This window comes from Lemur catta, chromosome 22 (assembly GCF_020740605.2).
Source record: "Lemur catta isolate mLemCat1 chromosome 22, mLemCat1.pri, whole genome shotgun sequence".
NCBI lineage: Eukaryota > Metazoa > Chordata > Mammalia > Primates > Lemuridae > Lemur > Lemur catta.
This window is the reverse complement of record NC_059149.1, coordinates 3,853,534-3,881,062: the sequence shown is the minus strand read 5'-3', so window position 1 is coordinate 3,881,062 and position 27,529 is coordinate 3,853,534.

The following is a 27,529-nucleotide window of genomic DNA, read 5'->3' as shown; positions in this document are numbered from 1 at the left end:
ATACATCAAATTGTTCTTAAGCAAAGAAGACAAAGAGGAACTATATTCACTGAGAGTTTACTGCATGGCAGGTACTAGTTGCCTTAAGGAATATTTTGGACCAGGTCAAGTTTCGAGCACAGTGTGAGGTCCTCTATATGTCTGTATAGCACAACTTCCTGTTATAGAATATTCCAGGAGTTTCTTGACCATTATAGAATGTTCTGAAACACCAGAACAGATGCCCAGACACACAGCTTGTTTTGCATGGCCCTAGGCTGTCTGCAAAAGAGAACTCAAATTGGGTTCAGCTATTATGTCCAGGCATCCACAAACCCGTCTAGGGGAGTGGGATCCCCTGAAAGAGGCTGGCCCGAAGGGACCTCAGAGCCAATCAGAAAAGGTCTGGAAGAACAGGCCTGAGCTGATAGGTCCCCGAATGTCGGAGGGAGCAGTGGATCATGGTAGCAGGAGACTGCTCTGGAACGTCCCTGATATTGGTCATTTCCCCCTGAGTACCAATGTGCTATGGAAGGAAAAGGCTGGGATGTAAGAGATCTGTTTGTAGGGGCCTAACTATTCTTTTGAAAGAAATATCTCTGAATCTAGAGGAGTTTTCCTACTGGCCAGAGAGGGAGAAAAGCAAGGGATCAGCAGTCTAGAGGTGAGACAGGACATGAGAACAAAGGGACTGTGGGCAAACCTCACCCACAGGACCTCCCAGACAGAGTAAATTAACAGGAGGGGCTTCTATCAAAAGACTGAATTTTGTGCTAGTCAAGCAGGTGTGGGCTCAAAGCCTGTAGATTTAGGATATATTAATAATTATATATATGATATCTATATGTCCTGGCAGGGAAAGCCCAAGGCTATATGTGTTATGTACGTTTAACCCTCACAATCAATTTTGCAGAAAAAAAACAGAGGCCAGGTAAGGCCATTTACCTAAGTGTGCAGAGATAATAAGAGGCAGAGCCAAGAATCAAAACCAGAGCTGTCTGACTGCAAAAGCTAGGATCTTTCTTCCCACACCTTAAAGCTTTTCAAGATATGAAAAATTCAGTGGAGAATAACCAATAAACATTTATAGAGTTCCAAATAATAATGATAAAAAGCAACATAAACTGAGCAATTACTACATGCTGTGTGATATGCCTGGGCAATAGTGTGATTTACTGAGAAATTGATCAGTATCTAGATTTTTTTTTTCCTACTGTGTTTTCATCAGTGAAAGAATAATGTCAAGGCTCTATGCCCTTGAGGTCTATATTTCTCTTATGCCCAGAGCGAGAGTTAATAGTACTCATCTCAAAGCCCTCAGCCAATGAAAGAGTTAAACTGGACTGTCCCAAAGGGGATGAAAATGAGGCTTTGGGAGAGTGGCCCAACGCTGAAGTTGTTTCCACCAATGGAAATGTCAAGAGGATTGTGAATTTCTCCTAGTGCTTGGACTCAGCACTCTGGAGGTAACAAGTCCTTGTATGGAAACGGATGTTTGAATACAAATGAGAATTGGCCATTGATGTTGTGTCTTGAGCACATTGTGTAAGATCTTTGTGCAGTCAGCAGAGAGGAACATTTTGAAGGGGTATCATGTCAGCCCACCCAAGGAGGCTGTCTCTGGTGTATAACAAACAAACAGTGCTCAACTACCATTGTGCATTTGGAAGACTGAGCTGTCACCCATGCCTGTGACAGTGGTGTGCAAAGTGGCTCTGTATATAGCAACCAAATGGAGCCAAGGGGGAAGTGGCCATCCCTGCAGACCAAGAACCATGCCCTCCCCCATTCTCCTAGGAATATGTAAGCCCCAGGGATTTCATAAGCTCCAATGAAGACAACCACAGTTAGTAACTGGTATTGGACTTATCATTGAGTCTGATAAGTTGTGATTTGGAAATGGCTTTATTTAGAAAGTAAAGAAATGTAACATTTCTTGCATCTTGAGTGACAAAGAGCTATTCATACCTTTACACAGAGAGTAGCTCGTTTTCTATTCACATAGCATATTACTAAAGGTCTATTATCATTCTCTTTTTACAGATAAAGAAATTAAACCTTAAAGTTCAGCAACTTGCCCACACAACTGATAAGGCTTTCATAGTACAAAGAATTGTGGCCTCTCAAACTTGCCAACTTTATGGAAAGTACTGCAGTGCAGTTCATCCCCGTGCCTTGAAAACTAATTCAAGGAGTCTGTCACCACAAACTACATAAACAAATTGTTACCCAGCATAAATAGGATATATAGCAGAATTCATTCTTTAAAAAATGTTTATTGATATTCAGTGATATGTAGGACATAATAGGGTTGTTCAGAAATAGGCATGTCTTAGAATTTAGTTGTATAGATAAAACATATATGAATAAAGGTACCTTACACTTAATTTCAAGAGAGGGTTACAGATAATAAATGCTATGGGAATTTGGGTGGGACCTAGTAGATAGTACAACAAAAACATCACTAGATAATCAGTAAGACGACATCAGTTCTAATTCTGACATCAGCTGTGCTATTTCCAGCTCCTTAAATGTCAAGATTTTAATTTTTTGTGTGCCTCAGATTCATCAGTTGGAACCTGTTGATAGTAAGATGTTCCCTTCTTTCCTCACAGGATATTTCGCATTATATGTGCAAAAATGTTTACAAAACTTAATAAGCTATGTAAACAAATGAAAGACTTCATTGTTTCTCATATTGCTTTAGTGTTATGTCTTCATGAGTCATGATAGCTATGATGGTCAATTTTATACACCAGCTAGAATAGTAGAATAGACTAATGTGGATGGGTCTTACCCAGTCACTTGAAGCCTTAAGGGAAAAGACTGAAGTTCTCCCTCAGAGAAGGAATTCTATCTCCAGACTGTGTCAGACTCAAGACAGTGAAATAAAATCCTGCCAGAATTTTCAGCCTACTCACCAGCCCTCCAAATTTAAGACTCTCCAGCCCCCGTAATCATGTGATCCCAAATCCTTAACATCTGTCTCCCGTTCTCTCTCTCTCTAGCTCACTTGCTCTTGCTCTCGATCTTTCTCTCTCCAACCAATAGGATGTATATACACACACAAACATATATGTGTATGTACATGTATGTATATGTGTATATGCACATACATATATGTATTCATATATACATCCTATTGTATATTGCTTCTATTTCTCGGGAGAACCCTGACTAATACAAAGGCTGAACTAACAGCTTACTTTGACAAGAGAAATGTGGAAAACAATGAAAAGAACTTCAGAAAGTACTATTTTACTTTCCATATATTTTCTGTTGGTCAAGTTTTGAATATTTATGAAGTAGCCAATAATAGAGCATATGTTTTATAATAATAACTTCCATTATTTCAATGAAATATGCACATTATATGCCAAAGGAGGAAATATGATGACACAAGACTACTCACTGTTGTTTGGGGCAGCTGATTTGCCTGCTGTGGTCTGTGTGTGTGTCATTGCTCAAGGTATTCTTTGCATTGGAATATCTTCCACCCCTTATCCAGATGGGCTATCGCCCATTCTCTGAGGCACAATTAAACGACCCTTCCAAGCTGAAATGCTCAATTCTTCTAACTGAAAGTGGTCACTACCTTTTCTGAACTCTATTCCTCTTATACTATCCATCACTTCATGTACTGAATTATAGCTATTTATGTGTTTGTGCTGTTTCCACCTCTAGAAATAATCTTCTTGAAGGTAGCATTTACTGATAAATCATAGTTTTTATCAGAGCCCACTATAGCTTCTTGCTGAAGATGTTTTGATAAATATGTGCTAGATAAATAAAACTTCACAGGCCATTTCAGTCTCTGGAGTTTAAGCCCTTCTCTTTAATTTGTGCTACAAAAAGTCCTATAAGTAATTTGTATCAGAGTAACTGTAATCTTTTATGTATGGCAGTGGTCTGGTTGTGAATATTTATTAGGTAGTGAAAGGATGAAAAGCAGTAGCATGAGGCTTTAGCTATCTAAAGAATGAGCTTGAAAATTGGCCTAAAATGCATTTGCAATGAAGGAATTGTATGAACAAAGGTAGTAAAATAGCACAGGCTTTGAAGTGTTCACTGGTGACTGCACAGTAAGCAAGGTACTTCCCTGTTCTCACACCAAATGTTCTTGACATTTGTCAGTGATATAAACTGACTGCTAAATATGTAACAAAAGCAAAGTACAAGTATCTGTGTACCCATCAAATATTTTACTTTCAAAAATATTTATGTGCCTTCCATGAACAGTGTGTACTTTTCATCTAAATTCAGAACATTTTAGTAACTTCACAATATGTGAATGGACACAGTGGCACAAAGAGAACGATTTTTCAGGGGTTAAAAGTAGAGCTGAGATCTATTTTAGATATCAGAATTTTAAAATTCCAATTTAGCATGTTTGACAACCAATATTCTGTGTACATCTGGGAAAAATCAATCAAAATGGTATGGTTAGAGAACAGAGATTGGTTCCTGAGTTCTATTCAACTAGCTTCCTATTTTAATGCATCTAAAAGTCCCTAAGACCAGAATTACTCTAGAAGACAAGAATAGTAACCCACAATGCATTCAGTTCACTAAGCCCATATTTACGGGCTGATAACATGTACTATGTTGAGTGCTGGGGAGCAAAGCTCCTGTCCTCAAGAAGACCAATGTGTATTGGGAGGGGGTGGACACACATACCAAGTCAACTGGTTAAGTCTTGATTGTTGCTTAATGCTACTTTTGGTTTTTCCTGCTGTTGACTCACCATGGTAAAATAAATTATGGCTTTTCCTGTCTTGCACCTGAAAAGGTGAAGTTTGCTCTCTCTTTAAATTGCAATTGCCCCTCCCCCACTCAACAAACATGAACAGAGGACGTTAAACTGTTCAGGCCCATTGAGGAAAATTGTACTTCCCCATCTCAGAAGGGGAGTGCATAGACGTCATTGTTTGAAATTGAAGAGACGAGTGGCTGGGCCCTAGAGATGATTTGCTAAGGTGGGTAGGGACTTGGGTATTATTCCCACTCAGAATCCCAATAGGTGGCAGAACTTTTGATAAGAAATCCATGTAGGTAGCTGGAGACTTAATATTGCTGTGGCCTTGCGAGTCTTGGAGAAGAGTTGTAGGGCTGAGCTGAGCATGGAGGAAGGGTACTCCACAGGCAACAGAGCAGCCTACCTTCATGCAAGCCACATGGGCTTGAGCAATGGGCCTGACAATTAGGCAACTAGAACGAACTCAAGTCAAGAATCCTCTCCTCCACATGATATAGGATGAGCTATGTAATGCCCCTGGGAATCTTGAGTAATGCTAAGGAAGGGCCTTTTAGTAATTAGTATTAGGCATGTTGACAAGAGAGTTCAAAGTGAAATACATTTTGATTTTTTAAAATAAAGTAATATGGCTTTTGCTTCATGCAAGTCTTATAGACAAAAGTCATATCTCTTACAGTTAAAATAGATATAGATATAGATATAAATGTGCTAAGTATCAAAATAGAGAACATAGTGTGTGCTAGAATGGCTCATAGGAGAAAATAACTACCACATCTCCTACATTTTAAAGCATGTTTGATCACTTTAGTGTTTCTCCATTGGAACATATCTTAAAACTGATGCATATTTTTAATATTCTATTTGTTTTCCTTTGATTTACAAAAAATAAGCTGATATTTTAGAATTAAGGAAGTATCATAATTCCCTGTATGGAAATAAGAGGGAAAGAAAGATATCATAGAGGAACTGATTTTTTAGTTGACTCGAAAGATGAGTAGTGAACAAAGTCGAGTAAGGACAGCATGTGTGGAAGCAGAAATATGTGGAAAAATCACAGTGAGTACAAGAAAACTGGAGCATCATTGGCAAGCAAACGATTTGGCACCTCTTTGAACCAAAAGCACTTGTTGAGTACTTATTTAGAGGGTACGAAAAATTATATTAATAAAAAATTTTATGTAGAAATAAATTGCTTTACTGATTGATTTCTAGTAGTTAAAGCGTAGTCAATGTTTTGAAAAAATGTGACCACTTAGTTAGAAGCACATTCAGAGATTAAACTTTTAAATAAAAAGATGAATCCTGTTTCCATTAAAAAGTGTTATGGCCTACATTTTGAACCTTGGGATTCTGGCTATTTATAACTGCTTATGTGTAAGAAAGCTCAGAAAAGGTAGGGTAACTCTAGCAAGGAGAGTTTTGGGTTTGGGGGATTTTTTTGAGACAGGGTCTCAATCTGTGGCCTGGCTTAGAGTACAGGGGCACAATCATAGCTCACTGCAACCTCAAACTCCTGGACTCAAGGGATCTTCCTGCCTCAGCCTCCCAAAGTGCTAGGATTACAGGCATGAGCCACCGTGCCCCACCTGATTGTTTTGTATTTTTATTTTTGCTCAAGGGCTTGCCTCTTTTGACTGGAATGGGACCAAAAATTTACATTTTGCCTAGGATAGCAGATCAAAGCCTACATCATCTGGCAATATATTTTCAACATAACCCAAGCCTGGTAGCACTTTTAAAGGTTGGCACACAGTGAGGCTGTCCATGTGTCCCATGCCTTCATCCAGCTCTGAGTTCAAGGAACTTCAAGAAACAAAGGGGAAGGAAGTAAAGATGTGTTTGTGGGAGGAATGGCACATTATTGTTTCAATTAAATAGCTGACATACACAATCTCTTTTGATCACATCATTACGATATAGATATCATTACCCCCATTTTAAAGATAGTGAAATTGAGACTGAGGAAGTTATCTTGCCTTAGACAAGGTTAATCAAATAGTAAGTAAGTAGAAAATTGAGTGTAGGTCCTCTGAATTACAACCCATGTGCTGCTCACTACTCCGCACATACGGCACAGTGGGAGATTGGGAGAGATCTTTTTTTGTTTATTCAAAGAAATACATATATTTAATTTTTCAATAATTGTTTATGGCACAAGTATTAAAGCAAATGGAAGAATAAAAGTGAATTATCCAACTAGTTTAGATAAGAAAAACACCATTTCTCCCAAAAATCCCAGTGAGAGATTTTTTTTGTTTATTCAGAGAAATAAATATATTTAATTTTTCAATAATTGTTTATGGCACAAGTATTAAAGCAAATGGAAGAATAAAAGTGAATTATCCAACTAGTTTAGATTAGGAAAACACCATTTCTCCCTGTGTTACACTCTATAGAAGCAGCCCCAACACAATTAACAGGATTCCAGTTGTTAAGGGTGGAGGTCACACGGCTCAGAATCTGACTTATTCTAAGATACGTACAGTAACAAGAGCAATAACCACATAATCCAACCTGTGACTGCCAAGGTCTTTCCCACATCCTGGAAAGCTCCTTGTTTTCAATGGACTTCGTAGCCGTTGTGAAAACTGGCAAATTCAAATCAAAGCAGATGTGGTTTGTAAAGCTCTTTATAGAGTTAAGGTAAGCAAATTTATTTGTAGCAAAACATGGACAATGAAAGTCCTTTGGGATAAAACTTACTAAATAACACTGCTGAAACACTGTGGATTTTTAACCACAAAGTAATTCCCTAGTAATCAGTTTCAAATGCTGACAAGATTGTTTTCTTCCTGGCTTCCTATTTCCGACCTCTCTAATTCCCTTCGTTAGCAACAGTAAGAATAGTCCAAAATAATTCTTTCCAAGGACTCTCTGTCGGCAGCTGTGAAACCTCTAAACTTCTGTTTTCCTTTGGCTAGTCATTAAGTGAGGTAAGTGTGGGGCTTATGTCACATTTTCTAGTTGAATTAATCAGCTTCTCAACTGGTAAAAAAAAATGTAAGGTTCTGGATTACCAACATCCCAAGAGTTTCACAAACCAATTATGATTTTGCTATTATGTACTATGCAAAAAGTCTGTGCAAATTTTCTGAAATATGTAGGTTAGACATAGTTTGAACTCATTTCTTGGATATCTTATTTTAAAAATCAAGACCAAACATACTTTAAAATACCAGGGAAATTATTTATTATACAGATGGAAAACTAAAAGATATTCAAACCACAAAATTAAACTCCTTTTTACAAATGTGCTCTGTTGCTGTTACATGAAGACACACACACACACACACACACACACACACACACACACACACACACACACACACACTGTCCAGGTACTCTCTGGAGGAAGTTCTTGCTAAAATAATTAGACTAGATTATAAACACAGTTTGTGACAGTTATTTTATTGAAAGGGAGTGACCAAAAGCTAGTGTGCCTGGTGATGATTCAGCATACCTTTCTTTGGTAGAGGTTTAACACACCTATGAAAGTTTCTCTTCAGGCTCTTAAAGAGTTATTTGGCTGTCCAGTGCTAAAGGGTACTCACCCATGACATAAAATCTAGTAGTTAAAATCATGGGTCATTTCTTCAGTCTCCTTAAATAATATATAAAGAGCCCTTATATTGGGGTTCCAATTATCTTTCTAAGCTTATATTTGCCCCATGTCATCCCAACCTATTCCCAGCAACACGGAAGGAATATGGACTTACAGAGACTTTATTGTCATTCCTTCTTTGTACAAACAACTCTCTGGGCCTAGAAATACTTACACTCCTTCTGTGTCTGTCAGCATTTTAATTTTCTTCAAAGCTTTACTTACAAAGCAGCTCCACAGTGAAATCCTTTTCAGTCATTCTGAGAATTGAGCAGTTCTGTCTATACACTTTAATAACACTTTGTTTATACCTTGTTCTATCACTTAACACAATCGTGTATACTCTACCACTAGACTGATTCCACTAATATTTATAGAATGCTGATGATGTGACAAGAAGTAAAAATGAGATTATGAAAAAACAGTAAACAAAAAATAGGAAAAAAAATAAGTCCCTGCAAAGAGGAGGCAAACCAAGCCCGACATTTATATGCAACTTGAGGTCACAGGATCATGTCTGAGTCATCTTTGCATTTGTTCTAGCCCAGGGCTTGATGTATAGGAGACATAGGATGAATATTTATTGAAATTAACTGAATTGAATCAGAATTTCAGAGCTGAAATTCAGATTTCCTGATCATGAATAAAAGAAAAACATTTCCTTAAGCAGGTGTCTGCTCGTGTTACTGCTATGCTCTGGAAAAAGTCAAAGAGGTTATTATATATAAAGATTATGCATTTATTTACATGATGATTAAAACATTGTAACTCCTCCTATAGTAGAAACCTGTTAGTCAAGAACCTGGCCTTGAAAAATTCTGAATGTAGTTAGACTATTCTTAACTATGTTCTATGGGATATTAATATGTGTCATGGGAAAACAGGAGTTTCATGATGAAATAAATTTAAGAAACATTAAGTTACACCAAGTTAAAACATGTTTCATCATAAGACTTCTCAGAATCCCAGTATGTGTTGTAAATTTCTGAAAGGGGGGATGGTCTATGATTCATTTTCCAAATTTATTTGACCAACGAATCCTTTTATCAAGGAGGATTATATGAAGGGTCACCATGTAATTCATTGCCCAGACTGGGACACTTGAGGGTGAAAGTGAGAGCTAGTTGATAATTATGCCAGGCCAACAGGTGCAAACTGGAATTGTGCCAGGCAAACCAGGATGTATGGTGAATCTAGTCATAGGGGATTTGTTTTCTTTGGAATTCACTTTGGGAAAAAACTAAATTAATATGGTCAATTATAAGCCTATTTTATGTTAATATACATCTTAGTATTTGTATTGAAAATACCAACAGGAAGATCATAGCTCATTAAACATAATGATATATTTTGCTTTTCTAGCTCAGGGATTCTCACTATTTTTATACCTCTTTTCCTGAAACTATGTAATTTGAAAGACAGGGTTATATTGTTGGGGAGGAATAATACACAATACCCTCAGCAGTTAGAAAGATGGTGGAAGAATACTGGCTTCTAGCCTGGAGGCCACTCCACTCAAAATAGTTGGATTGTATAGGTCAACAATCTCTTCTTTCTTTTATATTATGGGTACTGACCACACTGTAAATGATTTAAAGTAGGAAAAGGCAGCAGTATCCTGAGATGCTTTGATGCAAGGGGGAAAAAGCTTCATACAGGAATCACCATTTATGAAGTAACTCAAGTTCTAGACTATCAGTGTCCATAAAAACACAATAAAAGTCACAATTTAATTTTGCAGGTTCCAATAGCCCCCTTAAAAAAATTTTAAATAACAGGTAGAGTTAATTTTAATAACATTTTAACTCAATATATACAGTGTTATTTAAATATACAATTAATATAAAATATTAATAGGATGTCTTACTTTTATTTTTTCATTACTAAATCTTTGAAAATCACAATTCTGACTAGCCACATTTCAAGTGCCCATGTGGCCAGTGCCTACCATATTGGAGAGAGAGCTCTAAAACTACTCTTAGACATTTTATATTTGGCTGTTCAGATAATTTCATATATTCTTAGGTGACAATTCTAAGAAGGCTATACACCTTACTGAAGAAAAATGAACAATGAAAATAGTAGCTGGTATTTCTTATATTCTTATGTCCCAGCCAGTGTCAAGTGTTTGATGTATATTATCTGATGTAATCCTTGGGCCTATGTGGTACTTACTATTTTTATCACTATTTTATAAAATAGGAAACTAAGGCTGAGGAAGAAGAAATAACTTGCCCAAGGAAGTTGGCTAGCAAGATAGGGCAATGTAGCACAGTCTATAAGAGCAAGGATGGTGATCTTGTACCCTAGTTTCAAATTCCAGATGAAATCCTCAGCAATATGATTTGGGCAGCCTATTTACTGAGTAAAAGTAATCAGCTACTATGTAAGGATTTAACACAAAACCTGTCACATATCAAGCTCAATAAATATTGGCTATGTTGGTATTTCTATTATTGTTAATGTTGTTATAAAGAGGCAGAGCCAGGAATCAAACTCTGTCTGATCTTAGGGCCTACACTTTTAGTGAAAATTACATAATTTGCATCCAAGCAACATATACTGTATTACAGCTAATTCCAAAAAAATGCAATAATTTTACTGGTCATTGTACGGTAGTTTTTGATGTGTATTTGATACGTTTGTTTTTACTTTGCAAACTTCCCAAAGATGTTTTAAAAGGCCAAAGAAATAGATAATAAGTACTCATGTTTTAAAAATGAGCCAAGGTGAATCAGTTCAAACTCTTTAGAAGAAAGACATTATGTAAATCCAACAAACTACAACTAACGCAAGTTTTAAATAATTATGACATTTCAGGCAATTAAGCTCGATTGTCTCCTGAATCTACACCATTAAACAGTTTATCTTGAGATGGAGCCTTTAAAAAATTTTATTTTGAAAATGTTCAAACATACTCACAACAGAGAAAATTTTATAATGAATTCCCATGAACCAATTATGCAGCTTCAACAATTAACAGCACCATTTGATTTCTTTAATACCCTCACCACCACCATTATCTCCATTGTATTATTTTAAAGCAAATTTCAGATGTCATATTATTTCACCTTTTAACATTACATTATATACTCCCAAAAGATAAGGATGCTCTAGGGAAAAATCTCAGGCCTATGCTGAAGATGCTATTGTCCAAAGGACAGACTTAATCTGAGAATCTGTTTCAATTCTTCCTCGTTGTCACTGTCCCAAGACATTTCCAGGAGTAGCACCAGTATCAGAATTCAATTTGATCTTGGACAACAGTTCTCAAACTTTTTCTTCTTAAGACCCCTTTGTATTCTCAAAGTTATTGGGGACCTCATAGGGCTTTGGTTTATGTGGGTTATATCTATTGACGTTTACTGTATTAGAAATTAATGCTGAGAAATTTTTTAAAATATTTATTAATTCATTTTAAAATATTCTGGGTGTGGTACGGCCCATGCCTGTAATCCTAGCACTTTGGGGGTCCGAAGCAGAAGGATAGCTTGAGGCCAGGAGTTTGAGACCAGCCTAGGCAACACAGTCAGACACCCATCTCAAAAAAAAAAAGAAAAAAAATTCATTTTAAAATAACAATAAAGTTTAGTTGAAATGTGGAATCTGGAACCTTATATAAGCCTGTTACATATTAGTATGGATAACATATTTGTATTTAAATAGCCCTATTTTGCCAAACAAAAATAAACTAGTGAGAAGAGTGGCATTGTTTTACAGTTTCACAAATCTCTTTAATGTCTGCTTATTTGAATTCATTTGGTTACTCATACTCTACTTCTGCATTTAATTTATTGCAATATATTGGTTAAAGAATATGAATAAGTATAATTAATTTGGGTAAGAATCCTTGATATAAACTAATAATATAGGTGAAAGTTTGGAGATTGACAATCCGAAGTTTAAAGAAGAATAGGATATTTGGATTGTGAAAGTTATCTCCCTACTGATTGCTTACGAGTTACAAAAACAAAACTTGTAATTTTACAGTAGAAAAACCTGTGGACACCATCTTAACCAAGCTGACATCACCAAATTGCAAACTGACATCATGTGCTGCTTGCTGATGGGATGCCTGAGATCACAACATCACTCACCTGTGCTCCTGCCAGAAGATTCATAGTCTGCATCTCATCACTGGGAAGCTTACATCAAAACACCCTGTACAAAGCAGTTGCCCCAGACTCTTAAAAATATCACTGTCATGAAAGATGAAAGAAAAAAAATGCTCAATTAAAACTCAATTAAAAGAAACTAAGAAAGACATGTCAGTTAAGTGGAATGCATGATCATGAATTGGATCCCAGTCAATTGGCAAAATTTAAATATATATTGTATAATAGATAATTGCATCAAATTAGTGTTAAATTTTATGAATTTAATCGGTTTTTTTTTAATTTTTTTATTTCAGCATATTACAGGGATACAAATGTTTAGGTTACATATATTGCCTTTGCCTCACCCAAGTCAGAGCTACAAGTGTGTCCATCCCCCAGAGGGTGCATACTGCACCCATTAGTTGTGAATATACCCATCCCCTTTGCCCCCTTTCCATCTGCCCGACACCTGATGAATGTTATTACTATATGTGCACTTAAGTGTTAATCAGGTAATACCAATTTGATGGTGAGTACATGTGGTACTTGTTTTTCTATTCTTGGAATACTTCACTTAGTAGACTGGGCTCCAGCTCTATCCAAGATAATACAAGATGTGCTAGACCACCATTGTTTTTTGTGGCTGAGTAGTACTCCATGGTATACCTATACAACATTTTATTAATCCACTCATATATTGATGAGCACTTGGGTTGTTTCCACATCTTTGCAATTGTGAATTGTGCTGCTATAAACATTCTAGTGTAGAAGTCTCTTTTATAGAAAATCTGTTGTTCTTTTGGGTAGCTGCCTAGTAATGGGATTGATGGATCAAATGATAGTTCTACTTGTAGCTTTTTGAGGTATCTGCATATTACTTTTCACAGGTTAATCATTGTTTTACGATTTTGTAAGAGAATATCTTTATTCTTAGGAAATACTGATGTGTTTTGGAATAAAGAAATGTAATGTCTGCAACTGTCTCTCAAATGATTCCTGAAAAAGTTGATACCAATAGGTAGTAGATAGATATGGAGTGACAAAGCAAATGTGGCAAAAAAACCCACAATTGATAAATCTGCTTGAAAGGTCTATAGGAGTTTCTTGTGCTATTCTTACAAGACTTCTGTGGGAAAATTATTTTGAAATAAGTAATTAAAAATAAAAATAATAATTTAGAATTTTAGAAATTCAGCTAATATTTCTCCTGGTATAAGTTAACAATGGCTTATAGAAACAAACAAAAACATTAATGAAGAAATTTGCCCTGATCCTTTTCTGAAATTTTCCATTTCTGAAATATAAAATAAGGAGATGGAAAAAAATGAGTTCATGATGGAATTAAAATAATTCTGTTATTCCTTAGCACATTTTCTAAACTGAATGCTTTGTTTATCAATACAAAGTTCTTTTTATAATCAAAATGCACTTATCTAGGACACAATCCAAAAGAGGCTCACAGTTTTATGGAAATAAATAATCTTTTTAAATTAATTCAAATCAACAAGTATATAGTGAAATCAAGTGCTAGCAATACATTAAGCACCTGGAAAAATGCAAAATAGAAACACAGAACCTATCCTCAAGGAGTTCATAATTACATCAAGCCAAAAACTTTTGCATGTGTGAATTAAAAAGTAAAATAAGTGGCATATAATTTAGTGCTCAAATGCTATGTCTCAGTGAGCCCTGTCCAAGAGAAGTATAATGCAAGCCACATGTGTAATTTTTAATTTTCTGGTAGCTACAATAGAAAAGTAAAAAGAAACAGGAAGTTCATTATAGTAATATGTTTTATTTAACCCAATATATCAAAAATATTATTTCAACATATAATCAATATAAAAATGATTAATTTTTTACATTATTTTTTATATTGTCTCAGAAATCCAGTGTGTACTTTACACTTACAGCATATCTCTATTCACACCAGCTACATTTCAAGTATTCAGCAGACACATGTGGTTGGTGACTACTATTCTGCACAGAGCAGGTATAAACCATGGTGGGAGAATTTCTCCCATAAAAGTGACACAATGACAGTGTATGGCTTAGAAATAGTCTCATCATCCTGAGGATGCAAATGAGTTTTTGTTAATAGTAATTACTCAAATTTGGTTAGCTTGTTATTCTCCTATGTATTTCATAGGACAATGGTCTGTTTCAAAATTCCATCACTGTAATTATTTTTGCAGAGTCTCCAGGAATATCCTGTGTGTGGTCACAACCAATCCTTTCACCAACTTTAGTTGAGAGATCATCGGAAGGGATGCATCATTGCTGTGGAAAGATATGTTCCCCGGTACCTCCCACATCTGCAGTTTAAAAATCAGAAAGGGCACGACATTTCACTCCCAACTCATCGTGCTAGTGCTGAAACGTGTGCTGCTCCAAAAGGTAGAAAATATCTCTCTCCAAACCTCATCTTCACTCATGAAAACAGCACCTTCAGCTTCCACCTCTCTCCAAGGGGTTCTGATTTAAAACAAGATCAAGAAAGAGACATGTTGCCCTCCATTGCATTTGTTTCTAGTTCCCAGGCTCCCATGCATAAAATTTCCTCAGACTTCCTGCAACCCCAAACAAAAGTCCTCCTGACAATTAACCCATGGAAATCGGGCTCTTCTTAGGTTTGTCCCACCAGTTTCCAAAAGATTCCCAAGCGTGCCTGAGTACCCGCAGTAGGCCCAATCCAGTTTGAAACTGAGATCTCTGCCATGTAAGGATTTACAGGCAAGTTAAGATAACTCAAATGCAGAGACATATAGAAGTATATCTCGCTTTGTATAGTAAACATTGTCTGGAAACTTTTATATAAATTGAAAATGTGTAAATTAATTTTATTTTAAAATGGATTAGAGAATGGTTAAGTGTTGGGTGTGCCTGTGAGAACCTCTTTGAATCCGATTCCTCTCGTTTTGCAGATGAGTAAAGTGGCCTGGCCAGTATGAGCTTGCAAACTGGAGGTACATGGTATTTCCTCTGTTTTTCCATACAGCTGCAGGTCTTCCAACTTCTGGGTTAACGGGTTTTCCATTACGCCAGTTGCCTAGGGAAGTTTGCTATTTTAAGGATTCATCTGGAAAGTGATCAGAACTTTTGGAGTGTCATTTAACAAGGAGAAAAAAGACAAAACAAAATCCAGAGATTAGAATCAAGAAGGCTAAATCTAAGTTTCTGTCACAAATGGGCTGCACACAGCATTTTATATTATACATGGCACAAAGCACAGGGACTTTGGTGTATTTTTGGTCTTATTCCAGATACAACAAAGTCATTGGTTATTTTCTATTTATAGTTCTGGTATGGAATATAAAACATAGATTCTCATGGCATTTAAAAAATGTATAACTATTTTCTTAAAATATTTGAGTTGTTCTCCCATTCAATCATTCATGCTTTCAAGTGCTTATTTTGCACCTACAGTGAAACAAGAACTAAGCTAGGCTTCAGGTATACAAAGTAGAAAAGACCTTTTCCTTGCACTCAAGTTGCTTGTAGAGGGACATAAAAAACAAGAAGGCAAGCAATTTCAATATTGTCTATGGGAAAGGTGCTCAAAGATGAGATACCTAACCTAGAGAAAACTTCCTGGAAGTAGGAAGATCTAAGCCAAGATACTAAGTATGAGTTGGAATTAGCAAGAAAAAGGGTGGTAAAGGAGGTGGGAGATAAAGAACATTGAGGTGAAGAGTCAGAAGGGAGTGTTTCAGAAGACCCAGAGGTGAGAGAACACATGTTCAAGGAACTAAAGAGTTTCAGGGTTGAGAATGGCAAGAGATGAGGCAGGTGAGATATATGTGAGTCAGATCAGAAAAAGCCTTGAAGAATGCTAATGATGTAGACCTCATCCTGGGGGAATGGAAAACACTGAAGAGTTGTTGAGTAACTTGTGACAAGTCTGATTTGCATTTCAGGAAGATCCTCTGCTGCAGCATTGACTATGAATCAGAGGAAAAAGAGAGATTCATTAATTAGCAGTTGCAGCTATCCCGGTAATAAAAGGTAGCCATGGGATCTAGGGTGATGGTAACAGAGAAGGACTGCTGAGAACAGCAAAGGACAGATTTAATGGCAAGAAAAGGCAGAATTGACAGGATTTGGTGGCCAATCATAGGTCAAGGCAGGGGGAGGGGAGCATACCACAATGAGTGAGCAAAGCACAGGGGCAAGAATTAAGCATGTGAGGTAATGTCGTATTCACCCTTGATTCCCCTCTGCAGAGCAGACCACCACTCGGGACAGAATGGGAAAGAAATGTTTCATGGATAGATGAATGTGGATTTATTGATTGGCTGACTAAATGAAATCATTAATTAAGAAATCAGAGAACTTGCAGGTTCTCTGCAAAAATGACCATTGCTTAAGAAGAAGAAAGCTCAGTATGAACAATTAAAAATTCCCATCTAGGTGGAGATTTCTTTGATATCTGAATCATGAGCTTACAGGATTTAAGTAAAGCAAACAGTAACGGTTGACTCAATGACTCGGTTGCCATAAGAAACACATGTGTGCACACACACACCCTAATGTAAACTGGAATTGTTGAAATATCATGTAGGAAATGTATATTAAGTAAAAACATTCTATGTAGTAAAATTTATCCAAAAAAATATAGGTTCACTGAAGTTATTCTTTTTTGAACTACTATAAATTGAGCAAGTATAAATTAATACAAAATTTTAAAATCAATAATGTAAATTCAGATAGTGATCAATTTTTACTTATCTCAAGCTTCCATAGAAAAGGAAATAATTAAAGAGAATAACAAAGAAAACATTATTCCTAAATAGGTAAGTATTAAATAACTGAGATAGTAAATATTTATTTTTTAAAAAATGTAGGACTAGGCTTAAATCTGATAAACCCCAGTTTGTATGATACTTTCCTATTTAAGTACAGAGATAGAAACTCATACAAGAAGAGCACATGGACTATTTGTGGCATTAATAGCAAAAACTTCTTAATTGACTATAAAATCTAAAGAAGCAAAGAATAAATCTGAGCAAGAATCAGGAAAAAAACTGAAGACTTCCAGTAGCTTCCATGGGCAAGAATAGATTTAAACCATCATAAACATATAATAATGGAATACTGGTTCCTATGACTTGGGAAAAAAAAAAGAAAACCAAATTAAGACAGCTAATGATTCTTAGGAGACACTGTGGTGTGTCATGAATAGTTGGCGCTATCAGTTCTTTCCACGGGTGTGGCCTGGCCTGCCATCGAATTCAGTTTTTTCACTCTAACATCAGCTGTCAGCTTCATCGTCCGTCACTTGGCAGATAGCCCTCTGTGCCCTTTGATCTGTCCACCCCGTCCCACTTCCTTCTAACTTGAGGAAGAAACTTCCCATGTAGCTTTCATCAGCCAGAGCTTGGCTTAAAGATAATTTTCTATAATTCCCTTCCAAAGATCCCTCATTTTCCACTGGTTTCATTGACTACTCCACAAGTCACAATTTCTTCACCACACAGATCAAATAAATGGACTGCTTTGTCCCTAATTCTTAGTTTCAGTCTCAGTTTTTTGTCTAGTCATTCATTCCCACCACTAAGATGAAGGACTTTTTTTAAAAAAAAAGAAAAAATCTTTAGTCTCTGGGTTTGAAATTTTGCACCAAAAGCATTGTTTTTTATGGTTGGAAATCCTATTATTTGTGCATCAGCCTCTCAGATGACAACTGTATCTAGATATAAGAGTATCAGGTGTCCCAGGTACCCATGATTATGTTCTTTCTACCCATCAAGATGCCCCACTTTTAAAATCTGGAGCCCTCGTGCCCAGTGTTGCCTGAACCATAGCCAGGTTCTATCCACCAAACACTCTGCTTCCAGTCTTAGTCACTTCTCTCCAAATCCAATTGTATTGTCAAGGTTCTCCAGAGAAACAGAACCAGTAGGAGACAGGTATATATATCCAGCCTTCAAACTTGTCCTGAATTACACCAGCTTTCCTGGGTCACTAGCTTTTTATATGTAAAAAGCAGATTTATTATGACGAATTGGCTCATAACTGGGGAGGCTCAGAAGTCCCATGATCTGCCCTCTGCAAACTGGAGTTGCAAGAAAGCCGATGTAACTCAGTCTGAGTTAGAAGGCCTGAGAACTAGGGGAGTCAGTAGTGTTAATCCTGGTGTGAGGGCTAGAGAAGATGAGTTGAGACGTCCCAGCTCAAGCAGACAGGAAGGAAGCAAAAGTGGTGAATTCCTCCTTCCTCTGCCTTTTGTTCTATTTGCAACAGATGGAATGATGCCCGCCCACACTGGATAGAGCAATCTACTGTACTGAGTCTATTAATTCAAATGCTAATCTCACCCAGAAACATCCTCACAGACACCCTCAGAAATAATGTTTCACCTGCGCACCCTGTGGCCAGTCAAGTTGCCACATAAAACTAACCAACAAACAAGTAATTGGTACAAAGTATCCATAACAAAAAGGCCAGGATATGATAACAACCAAAACGTTCTAAATTGCAACCAATGTATTAATCCTGTCAGGGAGGTGACACAATACAGCATGGTTCCACCACTGATAAGCAGAAGAGAATAACAAGCTGGGTAACTGAAATCAAATACAAGTTCAAGTATAAGTAATAGCTATGGAATTATGCAGGAGAGCAGCAGCTGACAGATTTCCCTGATATTCAGTAAGGATGATTTCTTTCTTTTTTAGAGAAAATTAACTATTATGAGTCCATGAGTTACAGATAAAGAAGTACAAGCAATATATTTCTAAATTTCACCAGTGGCCATACAATAAGGATAATCTTTATGTAAATGTAATAAGGAGAGAAATGTTGGTCATGGAGAGAGGTCACGGGCAATCAGCTGGGCATTTCACCATCAGTCACAGACAGGATCAACAATAAGATGCCTTAGCTCTCACTATTAATGTCAATTTATACTTGTGCATCTACATCCACGTGTACATGTATTACCATAGTTCTAGGCTGGGGAGATAGAAAAAAATGTTCCTAGATGAACATTTTTTGTTGTCACAATCGGTGGTGCTACTGGCATCTAGTGGGTGGAGGCCAGAGATGTTGCCAAACATCCTCTAATGCACAGACAGTCCTTCAAAACAGAGGATTATACAGTCGAAATACCGTCAGCGCTCAGGCACAGCAGCACTGGTGTGAGTTACTGAGATCTGTACACAGGCAGACCTCATCTTGCACGGTGCCATGTCGCCTGAGATTCGATCTCTGTACAAAGAGTGTGGAAACAATTTCAATAGGCATGAGATCCACTTAACATGGTACCGTGCAAAGCAAGGCCTACCTTTATTTAGTTGTCAGTTGAAGCTGCACTATCCATGATATTATAGCAAGAAAGAAAAAGCATTTTTAAAAATAGATCTCTTCAGCCTGCTCTTCCCAAGGCAAAATATTTAAATTCATGATGTCTGCAACTGGACTTCTCATTTTCTTTCTAAGATCTCTCTTCTTCACTATCTTTTTCTATTAATGGTGTTACAGCAAGTGTTACAGCGGGCGGTGCTGAGGACAAACCAAGCAGCACACGGAGAGTCGGAGAATCAAGGTTTATTCGCCAGCGGGCTCAGGGGGGTCTCACTTCCAAATTCTGAGCCCTGTCTACCCGATTTTTCCCACTTTTATTAAGTTGGGGTGGTCCTAGGCATTGGGTCTCAGGTAACTAAGGTAATAGATTAGTTGATGTGCCAGGTAATAGATTAGTATTATGCTGATGCGGGTCTTCCATGAGGGGTGGGGGTCTCAGGTGGCTGATGGAGGTTTTCCTTATTAATGGAACTACCACTCTCTTTTTCTCTTCTTTCTCCTTAAGCCCCCCAATAAATTACCAAGACCTGGTGATTCTATTCCTACTATATTTACCACATCCATCTCCTCCTTCATATTCTTAACACCACATCCCTAATCCATATCTTCCTTTTACCTTTCACAGACTACAACAATAACTTCATAATGAGGCACAGAACCTCTTTTTAAGCATATGTAATATGCTTTATCCATTTTAAGCCTATGTAATAAATGAAACCTATTTACTAATAAATTACTTTCCTTAAAGCACAACCCTGATCATATAAATACTTTGTTTAAAAATTTCTATTACCTCTCCACTGTCTACAGAAGATTCCAACCCCAATGTATTCTAGTTTCATTTCTCAACACTCCTGTACATGACAAAGGTCCCTCCTGAGCAGGATTACACACTTCCTTATGTGATTACACCCTGCTCTTCCCAATCTCTGGGCCTTTGCTCACACTGTTCACCTAGCTAGAAACCTCTTCCCTGACTCATATCGCTACCTATTTTTCTAGAACTGTCTAGCTTTAATTTACCTTTTCTACGAAGTTTTCACTAGAACTTCCATGGTACATTTTTTAGTTAATATCCCACTTAAGGCAATGATTTTCAAAGGCCAGTCCACAAACTATCAATGACAAATCTTTTTCGTGTCCATGATAAAATGAGATAAATAAGATCAATGTAGTGGATTTTTTTATAAAGGTATATTTATTCGGTTTAAAAAGTTGTCCTTTATTCTGACATTATGTCTATTTTCATCTCTTTAATGATTGAGCTAAAAAAAAAAAAAGCCTTACTTGGCAAAAATAAAAGCTGATAACTACACGTTTGTCATCTCAGTTTTTCAAGGAAATTTCACTGGTCTGTGAAATCCAAAAGTCTGCATATCATACTTTACTTATAATTCTTTTTTTTTTTTGAGGGGCTGTCCTGTACATTATAGGATGTTTGGCAACATCTCTGGCCTCTACTCCCTGGATGCCAGTAGCACCATCTATTGTGACAACAAAAATATCTCCCTGGGGGCAAATGGTCAAGTTTTAGTAAATGGTCAAGTTTTTTTGTTTTTTTGTTTTTCAAATCTCTTTCCCTTATGGATTTGAAGTTGCTATTATCTAGCAAATTATTTGCAAAAGGACTATGTAAACTGCAAAGTAGAGAGATGTTTGCATGCATAATCTCTTGTACTGGATTGTTAACTATGCAGTGCACACTCCGGTGCATCACCCAGATCCTCCTTCCCGGAGGACTTGTTACCCCAGCTGCTGAGAGAGCTGTTGGCAGAGCCTTCAGCTGCCAGGTGCTTCAGGATTGCTCCAATTTCAGAGAGCCACCTCAGTCAAAGTCATGCCCTTGTCTTGGCAGCTCACACCCAGTGACTCATTGACATCATCTTGAAAATGCTCAGAAGGGCCATTATAACTCCAAAGGTTTTCCTGGACTGGGTAGAACTGTTGCCTGGTCTGCTCCACAATTATTCAACTTTTCTTTCCACCTACTCCTGCTTCCTTCCCCTTCCTTCCTCAGGTATAGATCCCATGGAGTCTCCCATACACAATCTACTAACTCCATCTCAGAGTTGGCTTCCTATGAAACCCAACCTGCTTTATTAATTCTTTGAAAGCCAAAAGTATGTTTTTAATCTTTATATCCTCCTAAACACTTTACACTGTATCTTGATCATGGTAGATACTTGATGAAATAAGAGAAGTTAATTAAGGTAGACCATTTTGCTTGAATGTATAATTCTTCTTAGGAAAAAGAAAAAAAAGATGACTAAACAGACAGAGTTAAAGTCATTATTTCTGTTTCTCTCACTGTGACTATATCACAAAAATTCTACGTCAGTATTGGTAGATTCTCATGTTGGATTTATAAGCTGACATGAGATATAAAATTTAAAATTTCAAAATAATATGACATATACTTAGAAAGACTCATATGTCTCTACAAACAAACACACTAGCATACAAAAAGGAAATTATTAGAAGGAAGAGGAGGCTTGTACACATCTTACATGGGACAGAAGAGAAGGCAACCTCATTTGCCTGGTTTCATCAGAAAAGGAGCTGGTGGACAATCTCCTCAGCCAGCCGTCACAATGAATCAGCTCCATTTTTGGTTCCAGAGTAACGCCTCTTAACACTAAAATTTCAGGGAGGGAATTGTTTGCTTGGCCTGACTTGGAGCACATGCCCAACTATGCAAAGACAGGACATCTGGATCGACAATCCTACCAAGACTACATATAACAGGAGAAGAGGTAGCTCCTGAAATGGCAACTCAAGTGCTATCCTAAGGGTGGTGCAGATGTACAGTACACACTGATGAATCTGCCTGCCTCACACAAGTCTATCAGGTGACATAAGCAAAAAACATCCTGAGACTCATGGTCTCAGGATGAATCAAGGTAATAGTGTAACAGCCATTGCTAAGTGTAACAAAAATGCCCTTTAGTTTTACATATTCAGGAGTTCTAAATAAGTGGAAATATCTTAATAAAATAGACAGACAAACCAGAAAGTAGAAAATATAGATACTTAAATTATATAAACCAAACCTATGAAAATAAAGTGAAGACAGATTGCTTAAATTATTTGAAGTTTTTAAAAAATGGAAGTCTGATCATAAATGTTATTTATTTTTGCTGTAGCAGTATAATTTCACAGCACCTATAATTTTGGATATATTAAGTGGCTGCCCAATATGAGATCACTTATTTTCTTATTCCTTTAAAGTTAACCTTAATCTTACATGTTTGGTTCTTTTTTAATTTATTTACATATCTTTGTGGTAGGATTGTCAGACAAAATACAGAATGCCCAGTTAAATTTGAATTTCAGATAAACAGCAAATAATTTTTTCATATAAGCAATCCCAAGTATTGTATAGGACATACTTATGCTGAAATTATTCAGTGTTTATTTGAAATTCAAATGTACCTTGATGTCCTGCTTTTTCCCCCTTAAATCCAGCAACCCTACTTTGTGATATATATTCAATGTGTTTGATGTTTTGGGCACTCATTTATCCTACCACTGGTACCCACACTCCTCATTTCCTTAGAAAACTAGGTATCTCACTATTAACATACGTGGTGTAGATGGAACTGACCCATCTCCCCTAAGTACGTGATCCAAGCTTTATCAATCAAACTGCGAGGCCATGCCACAGTGATTGGTTTGGTCAGACCTATAAGAGCTAAGACTTTTGCTCTACTTGTGGAAAAGAGGAGTTTTTTGTTTTGTTTTGTTTTCTTTCCTTGTTTTTCCTGACATTATTGCTAAGCTGGTTGGTGGTAAGTCCTGGAACTGCGGGAAGCCAGCACATGGACAGAGCCTGCCCAAGAATTGTGGCAAAATAGGATAAAGCTGAAGGATGAAGAATGAAAAGCCAAGAGACCTACTGAAGTCATTGAGCCCTGGATCCAGCTAAGCCTGAAGAGGTATATCTTGGACTTTTCAGTTATGAGAATGGATACATCCAATTCATTTTTATAAACATAAGCTAATTACACATAAATTTCTGCCACCTGCAGTTGAAAGTTCCTTTTAGAAAAGATATTGTGAAGTAACAAAAGGCATATACAATAAAGTTATTAAATAGAAAATCAGAACCTAATATAGGAGGACAAAAATGAGCCAATCTTAAAGGTTAACACAGTTTAATATTTTCCAGTGTATATGTGTACTGCTGATAGTACATGAAATGATTTTAAATAGCACACAAATAATTTTTTATTTTAACAGTTTAATATTATTTTAATGTGAATTAAATATATAGCTAGCACATCACACCCAAGTGTTCTTTTAAAATATATTTGTTAAAGTAATGAAATAATTTTATTAAAATTGGAATATAAATCATTCTTCTGGAAGTATGAGGATATGGCAAACATCATGAAGCATTATGCAAATGTCCCCAAATTTTGGAAACATTGACATAATTAATGTGATTATGCATCAAATTTTGTCTGAGTATCCTAGTAGCCAGGGGTGGGGCAGGCAATGGGGGAGAAGTACATTATTTTATAACTATTATCAGAAAAGAAAAATTATGCCAGTGTTTCTGGAAAATCTATTCATTCTCTGCAGCTAAATTCCGAAAGAAACTTCTCATTTACTACATTTATAGAAAGAGTATTAATTTTTATTACTGAAGAAAAATATCCTCGGCGATGGTTTTAAAATCATAATGTTTTTTCTTATAACAATCTTCTATTAAAGTCAAGAGTTTTAAAAATAGAACTTAGTGCATTTGGTTCCATGAGAGACTTAAGTTAATATGGTACAACCATTAACAGCCTTCCAGGGATTGAATTATAATAATACCAAAAAATTTAGGTTACCTAGGAGTTTCAGTGAAGTGCATTTCCATTGAAAACTTTCATAAATCCCACATCTCTTACTGGGTTTTGAAAATAGCTGAATAGCAAACAATTATGGTTTATGCTGTCTGAGGTACTTTTAGAATACTTTGGGTTATATATTGCTAACAGATTCATATGCTTTGAAAATCTAGAGAACAAAAGATAACTATTATTTAAGACAAAAAGAAAAAGGCTTTTTATAATTCAAAGATTTCTGTAGCAACTACAATTAGGGACCTTTCATAATAGGTAAGAGATCAGCATAATGTCCTTCGGAACAGAATATAAGTTGTTATAAATCCAAGTGTAGTCTTTTCAAGCCTTTTCAATTAGGAATTATAGGAATGGAGGTTGCAGAGTGGGAAATCAAGAATCTAGTTGTTGAAGAAAGAACAAGTAATATAATGGAACAACAGTAAGAGGCAAATGAGGGAAAGACCAGCAGTTGGCCTTGTAAAGCATATCATGGAAAGGAAATTAAAATAGCTTAAGGAAGAGTAAGATGATAATAAATGAAGCCTAATCTAACAAGAGAGAGTGATAGTACATATCCAGAGAATAAACATATCCATAAAATAGACGTCCTTGGAACAATGGTCTGCCTTACTAAGGAAGCAGGAAGAGTACATCGTTTGCTATTTTTAGGGATAAAGTAGTTTCAACCATAGCCTTGGTTTAAATAAATATGAAGACTAAGATGAAGAACTGCACTGTTTTGGTAGTGAATTAGTTGAAGAAATGCTGAGTTCAGAAAGGTGGACTACAAAAGCAGTTGTTCCTTTAAGTTTTGGATAAATTTAAGAGTTTATATTTTTTATTCCATAAATATTTGACTTCTAATGGATTAATTTTGAAAAGACAAACTATTTCATTAGCAGATATTACTTCTGAAAAAATTATGGAAACTAAGAAGGGAATTATGGACAAACTATTAAAGTAACAGATCCTAAATCCCTTTCTTACCACATTCCCCATAGAACTAACAGATATCCAATACTGTGAGGACCAGTAATTTCCCTACTTAGTTTATGATTGTATTTAAAACAAAATGTATAGTTGCAAAAACCCCTAATATATAGTTCATTGTATCATGACTATTTTTATCTATGTCGACATGACCCCTCTTCCTTAGCCCTGCCCCAATCTGTTCAGAAAACAAGAAAATTCTTCTATATAGACAAATCATCTCTTGGTTATCATCTTTCTTTATCCTCGGAGTAACAATTTATTGTTGTATTTATCACTTATAGCTTTGTTAATTTAGAAGAATTACAATGCAATAACTGTCAGAAATATATTTATTTTTCCTTGAGAAATTGGCCAGTTTTTTGATTAATACATATTTTGAATGATGAATCAAATGTTCAAAATAAGTAGCTTCTAAGTATTCGATGCTGCATTTTTTTACAATAGAAGTATCTTTAGTCAAACTGTATAAACATAACATGTTATTCCTGAGTAGTCTGGCACTATAATTAAATGTATTTCTATCATTAAGAGACATTGCCACTTTCAAAACAAAATTTTGGTTTTTTTGCTTATGAGATTGTTATGTATTAAGAGTGTCTGTGAAAAGGAAATAAGATTGAAGAGGAAGCTAGTAGCTGGCAAAAGGTCTTCCAATGAAGGTAGGAGAATTTTGAAGGAACTTACCTGGCTGCAGAGGATGACTCTGACAAATAGGTTAGAAGAGAAGTCTTAGCCACAATTCAAATACTTGGCATTAGGAGATCTGAGATGATTTAGCAGAAAAAGGAGATTGAGAGCTGTAAGAAACTTGCAGTCCTTAGCACTCTGAACAATCTTCCCTTTGTGCTCCCTCCCTTTCTTTCTCTCCCTCCTCTTACATGCTTTTAATCATTAGTCAACAAATCCTTATTGACTATTCTCAATCTGTGCTGGGCAGTGGAGGATCATATTCATGAAAAATGCACAGGCTTTGTAGCAGGTGCCGTTTCATACATTATTTCAGCTTCCTTCCTGCAAGGCAGTGAGACAGGTATTATCTCCATTGTACAGATAAGAGAACTGAGGGACAGTGAAGCCAAGTAATTTGACTTCTGTAGAGCTGGTCTTCAACTCAGGTCTGAGTATAATGTTTGCATTATTTTCATTATATTATGCTGTCTCTCGATGAATTTTTGTAGACATTTAATCAACAGCTGATGCTATGTAATAAACCAAATATATCTACGTATGCTTTTTTACTTTTTTGCCTTTTCCATTTTTAGGCATAGGGGAATGAGGATCAGATGAGGAAACAAATAAGTTTAATTTATTTTAAGCTAGGATGGAATTTCATGCAAGTTGTGATGTGGGCACAGAGGAACAAGTGGTGACTCACCTGGGAAATTCAGAGAAGGGCTCACAAAAGCGGTAAATACTTGACCTAATTATTGAAGGAAAACTCACCTGACAGACAAACTTGCAGAAACAGGAGAGGGAACATTCCAAACAGAGGGAATAAGGTGTGAGATGTTATCTTATGCAGGGACCTAGCATGATAGCAAGTGGAATGGGAAAATGGTCTAGGAGAACAGACATCTGCATGAGAAATGAGCTGACCTGTGAGGCTCACAATATCCTTCCAATTAATTCCCATTTGCTTTAGTTAGCCTGGGTCAGATTCTGTTGTTTGTAGAAACCTTAGGCAATTCTGAACTTGAAATCTTAAGTGATTCTAAAATTTGTACCATGAAGGTGGTACTGCACTGAGGTCTGTATTAAAAGTAGGATTTTTATGTTCAGAGGATTGTAATTCTTACCACCCTCTTTTCTAATAGAGTTGGGCTTATAATGAATATGTTCATTTTCATACCACCAAAAACATATTTGTAATAGTGAAAAAAATATATAATTGTTTATATTCTCTTATGCACTTTTACTCATTGCTTTCTAAAATACTGGATGTTTTTTAAAACCAAAAGACATG